We start from the raw sequence: 15,406 nt of genomic DNA on the forward strand, positions 1-15,406 counted from the left end.
CTAGTCCACTGGGAGGACTTCGGACCAGAAGAACAATCCTGGGTTGCTCGTGACGATATCCTCGATCCGGCAATCCTTACCCAAATCGTCCAGCTCCCAGGGGTCGTGGTAGACCTCGATGCAGAGACCTCCCTTGAGCCCTACAGGCAATGAGTTAAAAATTCTGTTTTTAAAGAAACAGTTCTCCTGCTTGTTTGGTCTCTATCTAGAGGGTAGGGACTTGCCCGCATTTTTGGTCAACAAATCGTGCCTGGAGTTTGGGCCGGCTAACTCTCATGACACCTGTGACCCTGGCCTGGATATGTGCCCAAGGTTCCTACCTCTCCTAAGGGACCAGGTGGTGAGGCTGCAAGCGCTGCCCCGGAGGAGGCAGACCCAGTCCTGGCTTTTCTCTGTCCATTCCAGTGCGGTTTTACATGATCAGAATGCAAAGCCTGGACCTTAGACCAGCTCTGTCTTGTTACGGAAACCAGCAAAAGGGAAGGCTGTTTCCAAGCAGAGGTTGGCCAACTACATGTGGTTGCCTTCATCTTGGTGAGAAAGTTTCCCAAGTTGCACGTGCCCACCTGGGCGGTGAGCTCCTCCTAAGCAAGGGAATTGCTCCCTCCTAGGCATTGACACAGAGTGCCTCGCTGAACAGATGTTAAATAGAGTTGGGGGCTGGGAGACACCTATACACATTCGCTAGAGAACTAGCCAATGTGTCGAACCGTTGCTTCCCGTGGGCTCCCTTCACATGAAGCTAGTTTCACTGTAAGCACGGTTCGAAGTGTCGGCTTGCTGCGCTATTCCCCTCCTATGGACTGGATACATGCTCAATTCTTGCTCCAGTGAGTTCCCCTTATTAGCTGAACCCTGTCGAGTTCCTCCATACCCTTCGGCAACGGTAATGGCGGAACGTCCGAAGCCAGGCCTATCACTCGTATGCACTGGTGGAACCTTTGTTAGGCTGGGTCCATATGTTGTGATCCCTACGGTGATCCCCTTGCCCTTCACCGCCTCATAATTGCGGGGGGTCAGGAGCCTTTCATCCAGGCACTGGAAGGTGGCAGCTCTAGTGGCGCTTTCCATAGTTGATCCCATTCAGTCGACGTCGACTACGTCTCTGTTCCCTCCTTCAGGGAACGAGGGTTGCATACGCAACCAAGATGTTCATCTATAGTCAAATATAGTTCATGTATATATTTATTTATCGCATTCACTAAAATCCCTGGCAGAGGCGGACAATAGTGAAGTATTTTTACTCTGCTTAATTACATTTTTCAAGTGTACTTTATCAGAGTGTTTTTCTTTGGAAAACTTTTACTTCACAAAATTCCAAAGCATAATGTCGTTCTTTTACTGCACTACATTTCATATTGAATTTCATTTAATACTTAACTACATTGGAAATCTAGTACTTTTTTTACTTTTATTTAAATAAAAGCAATTCAATGTTTTACTTGAGTGCAAGCAAGTAAGTACAAAATTTCTAATGTATTTAGAAATTGATTGTTAATATCAAAGGTAAAATAATAATAATAATAATATGAAAAAACGTTTATTTACGAAATGTAGTGCAGCAAATGTACACCACACAACATGATTTGGAATGTTGTGAAGTAAAAGTTTTCCAAAGAAAAACATTCTGATAAAGTACAGATACTTGAAAAAAATTAAAAATATTGTCCCCAGACACCAGTATTTTAATGACACAGAGAAGATGAATCGCTGTCTGGACAACTGATATTTCAGTATGGAGGTAAAGGTTAGGATCATGAATTTTCAGTAGTATTTCAGCACACAGTGAGTGTATATTATACATAATAGTATATAGGTTATTAACATTAGCTGTTAGTTAATGCACTGTGAACTAACATGAACACTTTTGTCCAAAGCGACTTACAATTTAGGACTAAATTAAGCTAGTCATCGTGAAGAGGCAAAAACAACACAAGAAGTGCTCAAAATAAAAAGTTCAGGCATTTCTCAGAGTAGCATAAGCCCGATAAGGGAGGATTAAAGGAAAAAGAAAGACTTTTTTTTTTTTATGAGGTTAAGTGCTCACGGAAGAGATGAGTTTTCAGTTGTCTTTTGAATGTTATCAGGGATTCTGCATTCCGGATGAGGGTGGGGAGAGCATTCCACCAGCATGGAACCGGGAATGAGAATGTTCTGGAAAGTGATTTTGTGGCTCCCTGTGATGGAAACATGAGCCGTCGCTCATTGACCGATCGACTACATGAATTTTATTCACTAGTAATATAAGTGTTTAGCTGAATTTAAGTAAAAAACTTTGAAATCAAGCACACTTTTAATCAAGCAAAAGTCCTTGGACAAATTACCAAGTGAACAATGCATGCATGTTTTTTCAGGATCTTATAAATTGAAGGAACCTTACGTGGGACAGGTGTAGTTGTAGGGGCAGTAGTTGTCTGGATGGCAGGCACATCAGCACAGCTGATGCTCAGGTCACCGTCAGTACCATTGGAGGTGAACGTAATGAAGCCTGGCTGGTTGGTGGTGATTTGCGCATTGACCCAGTTCTGGTACTCAGACACTCTGGCATACACACCAGGTAAATTGGGCAAAGCACAACCTTTGCCAAAACTCACAATTCCAGACTGGATCCAGACCGAACCCTGCTTGCTGACCATAGGACCACCAGAGTCACCCTGTAGGATGAAGAACAGGTTAGTGACATGCCAAGTAACCTGTTCTACACATCTACACCAGTTGTAGTTCACAGTTGTAATTTATAATATGAAGGAATAATGGGAAGATGACTTCCTTGTGATTGCATTAAAAGCATCAAGTTAGTCTTATGTTAGGAAATGTCCTGAAGATTTTAGTGCTTTTCTTTTTATGGACGATCAACACTCATCATTAAAAATTATACTGTTATGGTTGGAAGACTTGTCACATGAAAACTACAACATGACCACACACATGTATGTCTATACCAGGGGTTTAAAAAAATAAAAAAATAATAAAATAAAGAAGATTCTAGGGGGTCCACAAAAACATATGAGGGGAAAAAAAGATTTTACAAAATGGAAGTAAAAAGTTAATATTTTCCAGATAATATTTTAACTATATACAGTATATTTTAATTATAAACTATATATAGCTGTATTGATATTTTAGGAATGGGGAATCATCATTATCTGTTCATCTGTAACCTTCTTTATTGTTCAGTTGCCAGAATTGTGAAAAGCTCAATTTTCAGTAATGAGTTAATTTCACCTAGCAGTATAAAATACAATTATTTAATTTAGAAAACAACATGTTGCCTTTATACCACACTGTTTCTCACAGCTCACATGGGTCTTTTATGAAAAAAATTAAAATGTATAGCTGCCTTCGGAAGGGGATCATAATATTTGGGGGCCCTTGGCATTAAAAAGTTTCAAAACCCCTGGTCTATAAAACAATCTTACGTCTTATTCATTACAGTGCAAACATTAGCAATTATATTTATTTATTCTGAATAAAGCTAAACTGAATAACTGGTTTGTGTATAAATATTACATTTCTGCTTGATTCACTAGGTTGAATACCCTTACATTAGTCAAAGTTCAAACCTTACATTATCAGTTTATTTGAAAGTTTTAGTTTAGAGACCCCTCATTCTACTTATTCTTAATTATACACTTTGTAGAATATTAGCAGCCCATTAAAACTATATGAAGTAACACAAACAGAAGAGTGGGAGTTGTTACCTGACAGGAGTCTTTGCCCCCTTCCAATAGTCCAGCACATATCATGTTGTCTGTGATTTCTGAGACACCATAAAGACAATTACACTGCCTGTTTCCAACAATAGGCACTTGCACTTCCTGTAGAGTTTGCGGTGAAGGCAGGGAAACTGAGAAACACATAAAATGATAAAATATACATCAACTATTGCAATAGTACAGTATGCTGTGACTGTAATCGAGGTTATTAAATTAAATACTTACCGCCTGTATTAATGTCTCCCCATCCGGTGACCCAGCTGGAGGTTTTGTTGAAGAACGTATACTGTTTGAGGAAGCCAGACAGACCGGACTGATAAAGTTAGTAAAATTCACCGGCGAAGCCAGTTGCAGAAGAGTGATGTCGTTATTTTTAGAGGAGCTATCATAGCTTGGGTGTTTTATGATTCTAGAGACAGTTCTGGTCACTTCATTTGCATTTGTTCCTTGCTGTGTCTGTCGGCCCAGGTACACAGTTAGGCCAGCAGTTGTTGTACTGGAATATGGTAGAAGAAGTGCTAAGCATTCGCCACATCAATTGAATTAAATGAAAATTATTTTTTTTTATTATTAATTACAAGGGTTGGTTTATTATAATTACTCATCAAAGCAGTGCGCTGCAGTCAGAACCCATCGATTGTTGATGAGTGATCCACCACAAAAATGTCCCCCGCTCCTATGAAGGCTGACCTGCCATGGCCAAGCGCCAGCCGCTGCATCCTGTCCCCCCACTATCTTTGTGTTGCGAGTTGCTTTGCCACACACTGACAATAGGCAAGGTAAATAAAACAAATTTTAGATAAACAATTGGTCATTTTTAATGGAATTTGGCAATTTAAATTGCTGAAAAACTGGTTACCATCCAGTTGTGCGTCACACTCTAAAAAACAAGAAACAAAGTTCAGTTACAGATAACTTCAGTGGAGAAAAAAAGTGTAAATGCAATGTAAAACGTAGTTGCATAAACGTAAGTAATAGTTATGTTAGTCAAAATGAATTATTAGGTATCTTAAAGCATTAATTATCCAATAAAAGGTCTTACCTATCATTAGAAGAGAGACGATAAATGCTACACTGAGTATGTGGATCATCTTCATCTTCATCTTCATCTCTGACAGTACGGACACCTGCAGTCCTGCTCTTAAATACCCCTGCTAACCTGTTTTCAACACGCTCACAAACTCTCTCAGCACATTTTAACGCCTTCACCTCTCCGTCTGTACACTCCTTCATTGTTCATTCAAGTTTTTATTGAGCAACCGGTATGTCTGAAAGTGTATTAAGGGACATGTTGGTGTCTCTCAGTCATGTGTAATTGTCACCTGTGCAAACTCTGAAATCTAAACTTGTAAAAAAAAAAAAAAAAAAAAAAAAAAAACAAGTGTTAAAATAAGACATCCTCCTTACTCACCTTGATCAGCAGGTGGGCATTAGGGAGGCCGCATTATTTTGGTTCCGTTCCTATCTCAATGATAGGACTTTCTCAGTATCTATTGGCAAGTTCTCCTCATCTTCTGCTTCTGTTTCATATGGGGTCCCTCAGGGGTCCATCTTGGGTCCTATGCTTTTTAGCCTGTATATGCTCCCACTGGGTGTAAATTTTAAGATTTATTCAATAATTGTACTTTGCCAGATGTCACACAATCAAAAACAGCAAGAGCTGTCGCCGTCATCTTCTCTGATTAAGAGATCCAAGGCACCGAACCACGAGTGTTACGGTTGACTAAATGGCTAACATTGTTGCACGCTTTGAGGACATTTTAAAAACCGAGTTGACGGCGATGCGGAGTGAATTTGCCTCTCACATGTCAGTTGTCCAGTCGCTATGCTCAAAACTCGATCTTCTCACAGGTGAGATGCGCGAACAAAAGAAAGTAGTCGCAGATCATGATGTGTGATTAGCCGCGCTTGAACAACAGGTGGTGGATTTACAAGACCGCAACAGGCGCAGCAATCTGCGTCTGGTTGGATTGCCTGAAGGATCCGGACAGGGAGCTCATTCTGCGGGCTTCTAGACTGCATGCCCCGGTGAAAACAAGCGACGGAGCAGCGCTATCCTTCTTTCCTGACTTTTCTCCTATGACTGCAAAAAGAAGAAGTGCGTTACCAATTCGGAGGGAAATGAGGGAAGCTGGCATCCAGAATTTCCTGATACGCTGAAGGTCATTCTCAATCAAGGCGAACCAAAGATGCTGTATTCCCCAGAGGAAGCAAGACACTTTCTCGGTTGCCAGTTAGCCACTAACCCCCGCTGAACTTCGGCTGATCATTTGCTGAGATGCACTAAGTTCTAACTTGTTAGGTGACTGTTATTTTATAGAGTTCACCTCACTTTTATTTTGTACGGCATAATTTTTGAAAGGCTGAGCTCTCAATATAGGCCTATTGTATTTCTTATCGGGTTGTGTGCCAAGTTTTTTTTTTTTATCTAGTTATTTATTATTTTATTTATTTATTTTTTACGTGTAGCTAAATGTGTATTATTATTATTATTTTATTTTAATTTTTTTTATTTTATGATTTTTTTTACTTTTATGTACTTGCTAGCCATTATGTTAGCACTGGGCCAATATTGGTGCTTCAGTAATGTGCAGGTTTCTGTTGACGCCACGGATCATATTAAGTGGGATCAAGGTTTGGTCTTGGTTTGATCTGCCATAGTTTATGGGAATATGGTTATGTTTCTCCAAATGGTGATGGGAAGGGTGGGGGGTGGTTTGATGGTAGACTCAAATGGTTTCATTTTCTAAGTTGTACTTTGTTTTATCAAGCAGCATTTCAATTGGATACTTATGACTGAGCTTAATATTCTGAGTTGCAATATAAATGGCCTAAACGGCCCTCACAAACGCACAAGTTTTTTGGATTTTTTGCGAAGATGAAGGATTGATATAGCCTTAGTTCAGGAATCCCATTTGAAAGAGGAGGATGTACGCAGGTGCAATAAGTTTTATGAAGTGTTATCTCATTCATCTAAGGATACTAAAACTAAAGGTGTCCTAATTTTGGTGCGGAGGACAAATATCACTATTTTGGATGAAGGCTGTGACTTGGATGGTAGAGTAACACACATAAAAACAGCTGTGGAGAATAGGAATATTGTATTTCTTTCAGTTTACGCTCCATGTACTCCTGACCCTGCTTTCTTCTCTTTACTCTCAGTTTATCTCTTGAAATTCTCTGACTTTGAAATTGTAATGGGTGCAGATATGAATTCTGTAATGTCCCATACTTTAGATAGATCTGGGTCAAAGGAATCACACTCTCAAGCTCTTTGTTCTGATAAATTACGGCAATGTGCAACCTCATCCTCACTGGTGGATATTTGGCCAACTAAACCCTTCTACTTGTCACAGTTCATGAATTCACTGTCTCTCTCTCGTGAGTGTTTGTGTGTGGGTGTGGCCCGTCTTCCTGGATTCCTGCATTGCTTCACTGAGATCACCAATCAACATTCACCACCACTGGGTTGACTGTCGAAGTCCCTGTGTCACCTGTCTTCATCTGTGTTTGTGTTCGCCTGACCTGTTGTTGTCTACATCAGCTAATAAAGCCTTTTACTTGCATCTTGCATCCAGTCCTCATTGTTCGTCACAGAACGATCTGTCCACATCATGGATGCAGCGAGTTCAGTGAGTTGGGACGAGTTCATTTCTCGCAGTATCACACGGATGGACCAACAAGAGGAGAGCACCTACAACACAGGTCGGGCGGTCCAAGCTCTGGTGACGCAGGTGTCCGAGCTCACCCAACAGCTCCAAAATCTGAGGAGTCCCAGTGCGCCACCCACACCGCCCGTTCAGCCCACCCCGCCAGCGCCGCATTTCCAGCATGAGCCACGCCTACCCACACCAGAGGGATATTCAGGTGAGCCTGATTATTGCAGAGCTTTCCTTACCAGATGCTCAATGCATTTTTCGTTACAGCCACAAACATTCAGCCAGGAAAAGACGAAGATAGCATTTGTGCTCACGTTATTGTCGGGCAAGGCGGCTCTTTGGGGAACGGTGGTGTGGGAGAACAAGGATCCATGCTGCACCTCGTTCCAGGCACTCTCGGAGGAGATGAGGAGAGTTTTCGATTGTGCGGTGGCGGGTAGGGAGGCGGCCAGACTACTCGCCGATCTCCGCCAGGGAGATCGCTCCGTGTCGTAATATTTCATCCAGTTCCGCACCCTGGCCGCAGAGTGCCAATGGAACGAGGAGGTGCAGTGGGACAGGTTCCTGCATGGGCTGGCTGACCGTGTCCAGAAAGAAATATATATGATGGATCTTCCTCCCAGGTTGAACGGACTGGTAAAGCTGGCACTGAGAGTTGATGCTCGGTTGAGCAGAATGGGTCATTTTCGTCAGAGTCGTCATTATGACGGAGCGGAGGACTCACGGGTCAGCAGCGGGGACACGGTCAGCCCCGTCTTCGATCACGAGCCCGAGCCCATGCAGGTGGGCAGAGCTCGGCTTTCCCGGGAGGAGAGAGAAAGGCAGAAATCCCAAGGACTTTGCGTGTACTGTGGTAAAGTGGGCCACTTCATACACTCCTGCCCGGTAAAAGATCAAGCCCGGTAGTAACTATGAGGCTACTATCGGGTGGGATCTCCGCCGAGAAGACCTCATCATCTACACTCTTCCCGGTAAGACTGAGATGGGCAACCCACACACATGACACCAAGGCTTTACTGGACTCTGGGGCTGAAGGTAATTTCATTGACTCAAGACTAGCTCACCAACTTCAGATCCCTGTCACATCACTCACGCACAAGATATCCGTCAACGCTCTCAACGGCCAAGAACTTCCCAACATTTCACACACCACTGAATCCATCACACTCATCACATCTGGTAACCACACTGAGACTATAACCATTCTTCTCATGGACTCACCACTTACACCAGTGGTGCTCAGTCACCCCTGGCTCATCCAACACAACCCCAGAATCGACTGGGGTCACAATTCAGTATCTGCCTGGAGCAATATGTGTCATGAGTCATGTCTAGTGTCTGCTTGTTCATCTGTGTCTGCTTCTGTGTTCCAGGAGGAGGCAGTGAATTTGTCTAACGTGCCCGAGGAGTACCTGAACCTGAAGGAAGTGTTCAGTAAGTCCCGTACTGCTTCTCTCCCTCCGCATCGTCCCTATGACTGTGCCATAGACTTATTGCCAGGTGAGTCTCCGCCTAAGGGCAAGTTATATTCGCTTTCTGTTCCAGAAAGGGAGGATATGGAGAAGTATATTTCTGATTCTCTAGCATTCGGGTTCATTCGTCATTCCTTATCTCCAGCGGGGGCGGGGTTCTTTTTTGTGGGGAAGAAGGATGGGTCTCTGCGACCGTGTATTGATTACCGGGGGTTGAACAACATCACGGTAAAGAATACTTATCCTTTGCCGTTGATGTCTTCAGCCTTCGAGCGGTTACAGGGAGCATCCGTCTTCACAAAGTTGGATTTACGTAACGCTTATCATTTGGTCCGCATAAGGAAGGGTGATGAATGGTTCAATACCCCCAGGGGGCACTTTGAATACTTGGTCATGCCTTTCGGGTTGTCCAACTCCCCAGCGGTCTTCCAGGCACTCGTCAATGACATGCTGAGAGATATGGTAGATCAGTTCATATGTCTACCTGGATGACATATTGATTTTTTCGTCTTCTCTCCAGGAACACGTTCAGCACGTCAGATGAGTGCTTCAGAGGTTGCTAGAGAATGGGCTTTTTGTCAAGGCGGAGAAATGCGTTTTTCATGCACAGTCTGTTCCTTTCTTAGGTTACATCGTCTCGTCTGAGGGAGTGCGTATGGATCCTGACAAGGTTAAGGCTGTGATAGATTGGCCAAGTCCAGAATCCCGTAAGGCCCTACAGAGGTTTCTGGGGTTCGCCAATTTCTATCGGCGATTTATTCGCAACTTCAGCCAACTAGCCGCACCTCTGACTGCCTTGACCTCCCCCAGTACGACGTTCAGGTGGTCTGATACAGCCAAGGCTGTATTCACCAAACTAAAGAGCCGCTTTGTTTCGGCCCCCATCCTCGTAGCCCCTGATCCATCACGTCAGTTCGTGGTGGAGGTCGACGCGTCAGAGGTGGGGGTAGGAGCAGTTCTTTCCCAACATTCTTCCACAGACGACAGGATGCATCCTTGCGCGTTTTTGTCCCATCGTTTATCACCTGCCGAGCGTAACTATGACATTGGTAACAGAGAGTTGTTGGCAGTCAAGTTAGCGCTGGAGGAGTGGCGTCACTGGTTATAAGGGTCAGGGGTACCTTTTATTGTATGGACCGATCACAAGAATCTAGAGTATATTAGAACCGCCAAAAGACTCAACTCTAGGCAGGCTCGATAGGCAGGTTTTTTCTGATGTTTTGACTTTCCTGTTTTGTACCGCCCGGGTTCCAAAAACATCAAACCCGACTCTTTATCTCGAATTTTTGACCAATCCGAACGCCCGTCTACTCCCGAGTGTATTTTACCCGAGATCCTATTTGTCTCCACATTCAGATGGGACATCGAATTGAAGGTCATGACGGCCTTAGAAGGGGTAATGCCTCCGCCCGATTGCCCACCGAATCGTTTGTTCATGCCAGAGGAGTATCGGTCCGACGTTATTCAGTGGGGGCGTTGTTCCAGCATGGCGTGTCATCCAGGAGTTAACCGCACCAGTTTTTTGGTAAAGCAACGATTCTGGTGGCCATTAATGGCTCGTGACATTCGCAGTTTTGTCTTGGCTTGCTCGGTTTGTGCCACTGGTAAGACCTCCAATCGACCCCCAGATGGGTTACTCCAACCGCTGTCTGTCCCTTCGAGACCCTGGTCCCACATTGCGCTAGATTTTATTACCGCCCTCCCGCCCTCCCTGGGCAAGATGGTCGTTTTGACCATCGTGGACCGGTTCTCGAAGGCGGCTCATTTTATTCCCTTGCCCAAATTACCCTCCGGCAAGGACACGGCGGTAACTGTTGTAGATCACGTCTTTCACTTACATGGCCTCCCGATGGACGTGGTTTCCGACAGGGGGTCCCAATTTGTGTCAAAATTTTGGCAAGAGTTTTGAAAGTTATCCAATCCAATCCAATCCACTTTATTTATATAGCACAATTTAAACAAACACAAGGTTTCCAAAGTGCTGTACACCACAACAATAAAAGACACAGTAGAATAAAAGTAATAAAATAAGATAAACACAATAAGATAAAAGTAATAAAATAAGATAAAACAACATAAAATTAAATAAGTAAAGTCAAATCAAATCAAATAAATAAATAAAGTGCACTGCCCACACAACACATTTAAATCACATCAATCACGATTACCTGGTGTTAAAAGTCAGAGTAAAAAGATGGGATTTAAGCAGAGATTTCAAATGAAACAGTGAGGTGGCTTGTCTGATGTGTAGTGGCAATACATTCCATAGTTTTGGAGCTGCAACAGCAAAAGAGTTTTAGCCTAGTTCTAGGCACTGTCAGGAGCAGCTGGTCAGCTGACCTGAGAGAGCGGCTGGGAATGTAGGGGTGCAGCAACTCAGCGAGGGACAGTGGGGCAAGGCCATTCAAGGCTTTAAAAGCAAATAAAAGGAGTTTAAAATGAATCCTAAAATGAACAGGCAGCCAGTGGAGTGAAGCTAAAATAGGTGAAATGTGCTCATACTTTCTTGTGCCAGTTAAAATACGAGCAGCAGCATTTTGAACCAGTTGCAGACAGGCAATGGAGGACCCACTAACCCCCAAATAAAGTGCATTGCAGTAATCCATCCGAAGTTACTGGGGGCGAGTGTCAGTCTATCATCGGGGTTTCATCCCCAAAGCAATGGTCAAACCGAGAGAGCCAACCAACATTTGGAGAGAGTGTTGCGATGTTTGGTTTCCAAGAATCCTTCCTCCTGGAGTCAACAACTCTCAATGGCGGAGTACGCCCACAACTCGTTACCAGTGTCATCCACAGGCCTTACTCCATTTGAATGTAGCTTAGGTTACCAGCCACCAATTTTTTCCAGTACGGAATCCGAAGTCGTGGTTCCTCGGTGGAAGTCGCTCACGCTTTCGTCCAGAGGTACCACCACACTTGAAGCAGAGCCCATAAGACTCTTCTCCAAGTGGGGGTGCGGCACCAAGGCTAAGGCCGATCGCCACCGGTCGAAGCCTCCCGTATACGTTGTTGGTCAAAAAGTGTGGCTTTCAACCAAGAACATTCCTCTCCGATCCGTATCTAACAAGCTTGCTCCCAAATTTATCGGCCTGTTCACTGTCACCAAGATCAATAGTCCAGTGGCAGTCCGACTCAAACTTCCTCCTGCGTACAGGAGAATTCACCCCCGACTTCCATGCATCTAAAATGTATCTACTGTCACGGTTCATGAATTCACTGTCTCTCTCTCGTCTCGTGAGTGTTTGTGTGTGGGCGTGGCAGCTGATCACCACTGATTAGCAGCGCCAGCTGTTACCACTTGTTTGTCCCTTGTCAGTAACTGGTCTCATGTTGTCAGATCATTGTGGCTTCACCGGTGTGTGTTCCCTGTTCCGTGCTCGTCTCCTGGCTTCCTTGTTGTGGATTCTTCTTGTTCCTCATTGTCTTCCTGGATTCCTGCATTGCTTCACTGAGATCACCGATCACCATTCACCACCACTGGGTTGACTGTCGAAGTCCCTGCGTCACCTGTCTTCATCTGTGTTTGTGTTCGCCTGACCTGTTGTTGTCTACATCAGCTAATAAAGTCTTTTACTTGCATCTTGCATCCAGTCCTCATTGTTCGTCACACTACTAGGTCATTCACTTTCTTCTCCGGCCCTCATAAAACCTATTCACGAATCGACTATATTTTTATTTCTACTTCTTTATCTTCAGCTGCTCAAAATGCGGATATTTGCTTCCTATCTCTGTCTGATCATGATGGTAATTTGTGCAGTTTACCTTTGGTCCCTCGGCCATCTCGGGCCCCTAGATGGCGATTTAACTCTAAGCTGTTGCAGGACGGAAACTTTTGCAGTCAGTTCAGAAAAAGGTTTGCTAAGTTTATTGAAATTAATCGAAGCTAGGTGGACGATCCTCGAACACTTTGGAATGCAGTTAAAGGCTTTATAAGAAATAACTCAATTTCATATGCTTTCCTCCAGAAAAAACGACACAAAAAGATAGTTGAACTGGAATTGCAGCTTCAGAACTTGACAAGAGATAATCAATGATTTTTTTTGGACAATACACTCAGCAAAATCATGGCGGTTAGGACTGAACTCAACTCATTACTGAGATCCAGGGCAGAATTTTTGATTCAAAGATCCAGGCAGAATTACTATTTTCAAGGGAGTAGACCAAGTCACCTTTTAGCTTTGAGATTACGCAACAGTGAAAAGTTTGCTAATATTCCTGTGGTGAAATCCCAATCTGGGGACATTATGACAGATCCTAAAGATTAATAACACTTTTCGCTCTTTTTATTCTAACCTTTATACCTCTTCTAGTGGTGACCTTGACTCTTCTGTATCATTTCTATCCAATCTTGATTTACCTCGGCTGTCGGATTCAGATTCTGAATATCTGGCTGAACCGATTACTCTTCAGGAGCTGGAGTTACCCAGCTAACAGGGAACGTTCTCAGAACATTGGCTAACGTTCTCTGAAAGTTCTCTAAAAGTTATCAAAAACGTTCTTGTTGTAACGTTATTATAACGTTGTGCCAACGTTATATGTCATTGATAAACGTTCTAAAAACGTTAGCGTTAAAACGTTATTCTTACATTGTTAGTGGAACGTTTTAAAAACATTATTGTTAAAATATATATTAAGATAAAAGTTCTCTTAAAGTTACCAAAGTAACGTTGTGCCAACATGTCATTGATAAACGTTTTAAAAAACATTATTATGTTAAAAAATATTAGTCATTACAAATGAGTTATACAGCTTTTTATTCTGCAAATCACCTTCAGAAACATATAATTTGTAAATCCAGTGACACAACTAATGACACAATGCACTGACACTATTTAACTATTTCATTAAAATATTTTTTATGGTCAGAATAAAAAATCCCAGAATATAAAATAATTATGTTCAGGAAAATAGCAGTATTCATTTAAGTTGAGTGCATTTTGCTTGTTGTATGAATTAGACACTTTTATCATGATGCTGATTAACTTAGATAAAAGTTCTCTCAAAGTTACCAAAGTAACGTTGTGCCAACATGTCATTGATAAACGTTCTAAAAACGTTAGTATCAAAACGTTATTCTTACTTGTTAGTGGAACGTTTTAAAAACGTTACTAAATTAAAACTAATAAACAACTTCAGAAACATAATTTGTATATGTGACACAATGCACTGAAATTTTTTTGGGGGGTTAAAATATTTATTCAAATATTATTATTAGTTTACAAAAAAATCCCAGATATAAAATAATTATTTATTCAACAGGAAATAATTCAAAAAGTACAGTCAATTATAAATTAGATTTTACCTCAAGCTTTATATAGATCAGTGGAGACAACAAATTATATTCACAGCAATTTTTGCTAAATATTAACGCATAATATGCATTGATTACTACGAGGACCACATTAACTGGGGCATTTTATTCTGGGGAGTGATGGAGAGACAACATTAATGTTTTTCTTGAGTTTAACCCTCGTGTTTTCCTATATGATAATTGGGTCACACTCAAGTGACCAAACACCTTAAGTGTACCTTTTCATCAATTCAATAAATGTACTATTTTTTAGTTCAATAATTATTTAATATTTTAATATTTTTGTTGCTTAATGATATTTGTGCAATAATTATGATCCATTAATGACCTTTTAAAATATTTTTGATTTAAGCAAAGTTATCATTAGATTGCAGTTTTGGGATGTGGCACGGTTCATTAATGCAATTTAAACTTTAAGAGTGCATTAAAATAGAAACAATGCAAAGTCCTTGAGCATGAAAAGCAATATAAATTTAGTAGCATCTGGCTCTGGGCTTAGGGACAAGAGCAGAGAGCTAGTCTCGTATCTTCATGTGTTCTCCCAATATTCCAAAGCAGATTAAACTTTTTGTAAATTGTCAGAAAATGTAATTAGATATTGTGCGTGAGCAAGTACAGCATCCCAGTGCTTTTATACTAATCTCACCACACTTTAATACAACACTGTTTTATTTTCTCCCTGCAGTATCTCCGGAGATCCTCTCAGGGTCCAGTCCAGTCCGATGCGCTGGAAGTGGAAGCTGATGTGATTGTGAATAATGTCATTTAAAATGTTTTTGTTTTATTTAGCTTTCTGATAGGTTAGAGTTAGAGGTTGTTTTAGTTTTGTTTCATGTTTCATTATTTTGAAGTTTAATCAGTTTGTTCTATGTTAGTCCAGGTTTATTTTCATGTTAATTTCATATTTCAATTTAACCCAAGTTGGTTTCAATTGTATCTGTATCTTGAAATAAACTACACTTTAGTTCACTTCAGCTCGTCTCAATGGACTACATTACACATATTATAGACATGATTCATGGGTCTTTTTGATTTTAATTATCTTTCTAGATCTTTTGTCTTAATTTTTAAATTTGAAAGTTCTTAATAAGGTGCTTTTATAAAATGATTGTCATATATACATTATTTGCAAAAACATTGAGAATGTTTAAATGTTTAAACAAGTGAATGGAATGTTTTAAGAACGTTTTTCATAATCTTAGAAAAACCTTAAGAGAACGTTTATATAACAGGAGAATTGAACGTTCT

The 15,406-nt window shown here is 41.6% G+C and overlaps 1 pseudogene across 1 annotated transcript; it reads right to left on the reverse strand.

The window, feature by feature from the left end:
• On the reverse strand, positions 1–4,821 carry LOC307166210 (chymotrypsin-like protease CTRL-1; annotated as a pseudogene). The gene is made up of 7 exons (XR_013824034.1): positions 4,759–4,821; positions 4,576–4,596; positions 4,318–4,480; positions 3,942–4,212; positions 3,702–3,847; positions 2,381–2,654; positions 1–140 (listed from the first exon to the last, which is right to left on the reverse strand). The product of XR_013824034.1 is annotated as a chymotrypsin-like protease CTRL-1 (transcript).
• Positions 4,822–15,406: the final 10,585 nt, after the last annotated feature.

Source organism: Squalius cephalus (assembly GCF_949319135.1).
Source record: "Squalius cephalus genome assembly, chromosome: 1".
Classification (NCBI taxonomy): domain Eukaryota; kingdom Metazoa; phylum Chordata; class Actinopteri; order Cypriniformes; family Leuciscidae; genus Squalius; species Squalius cephalus.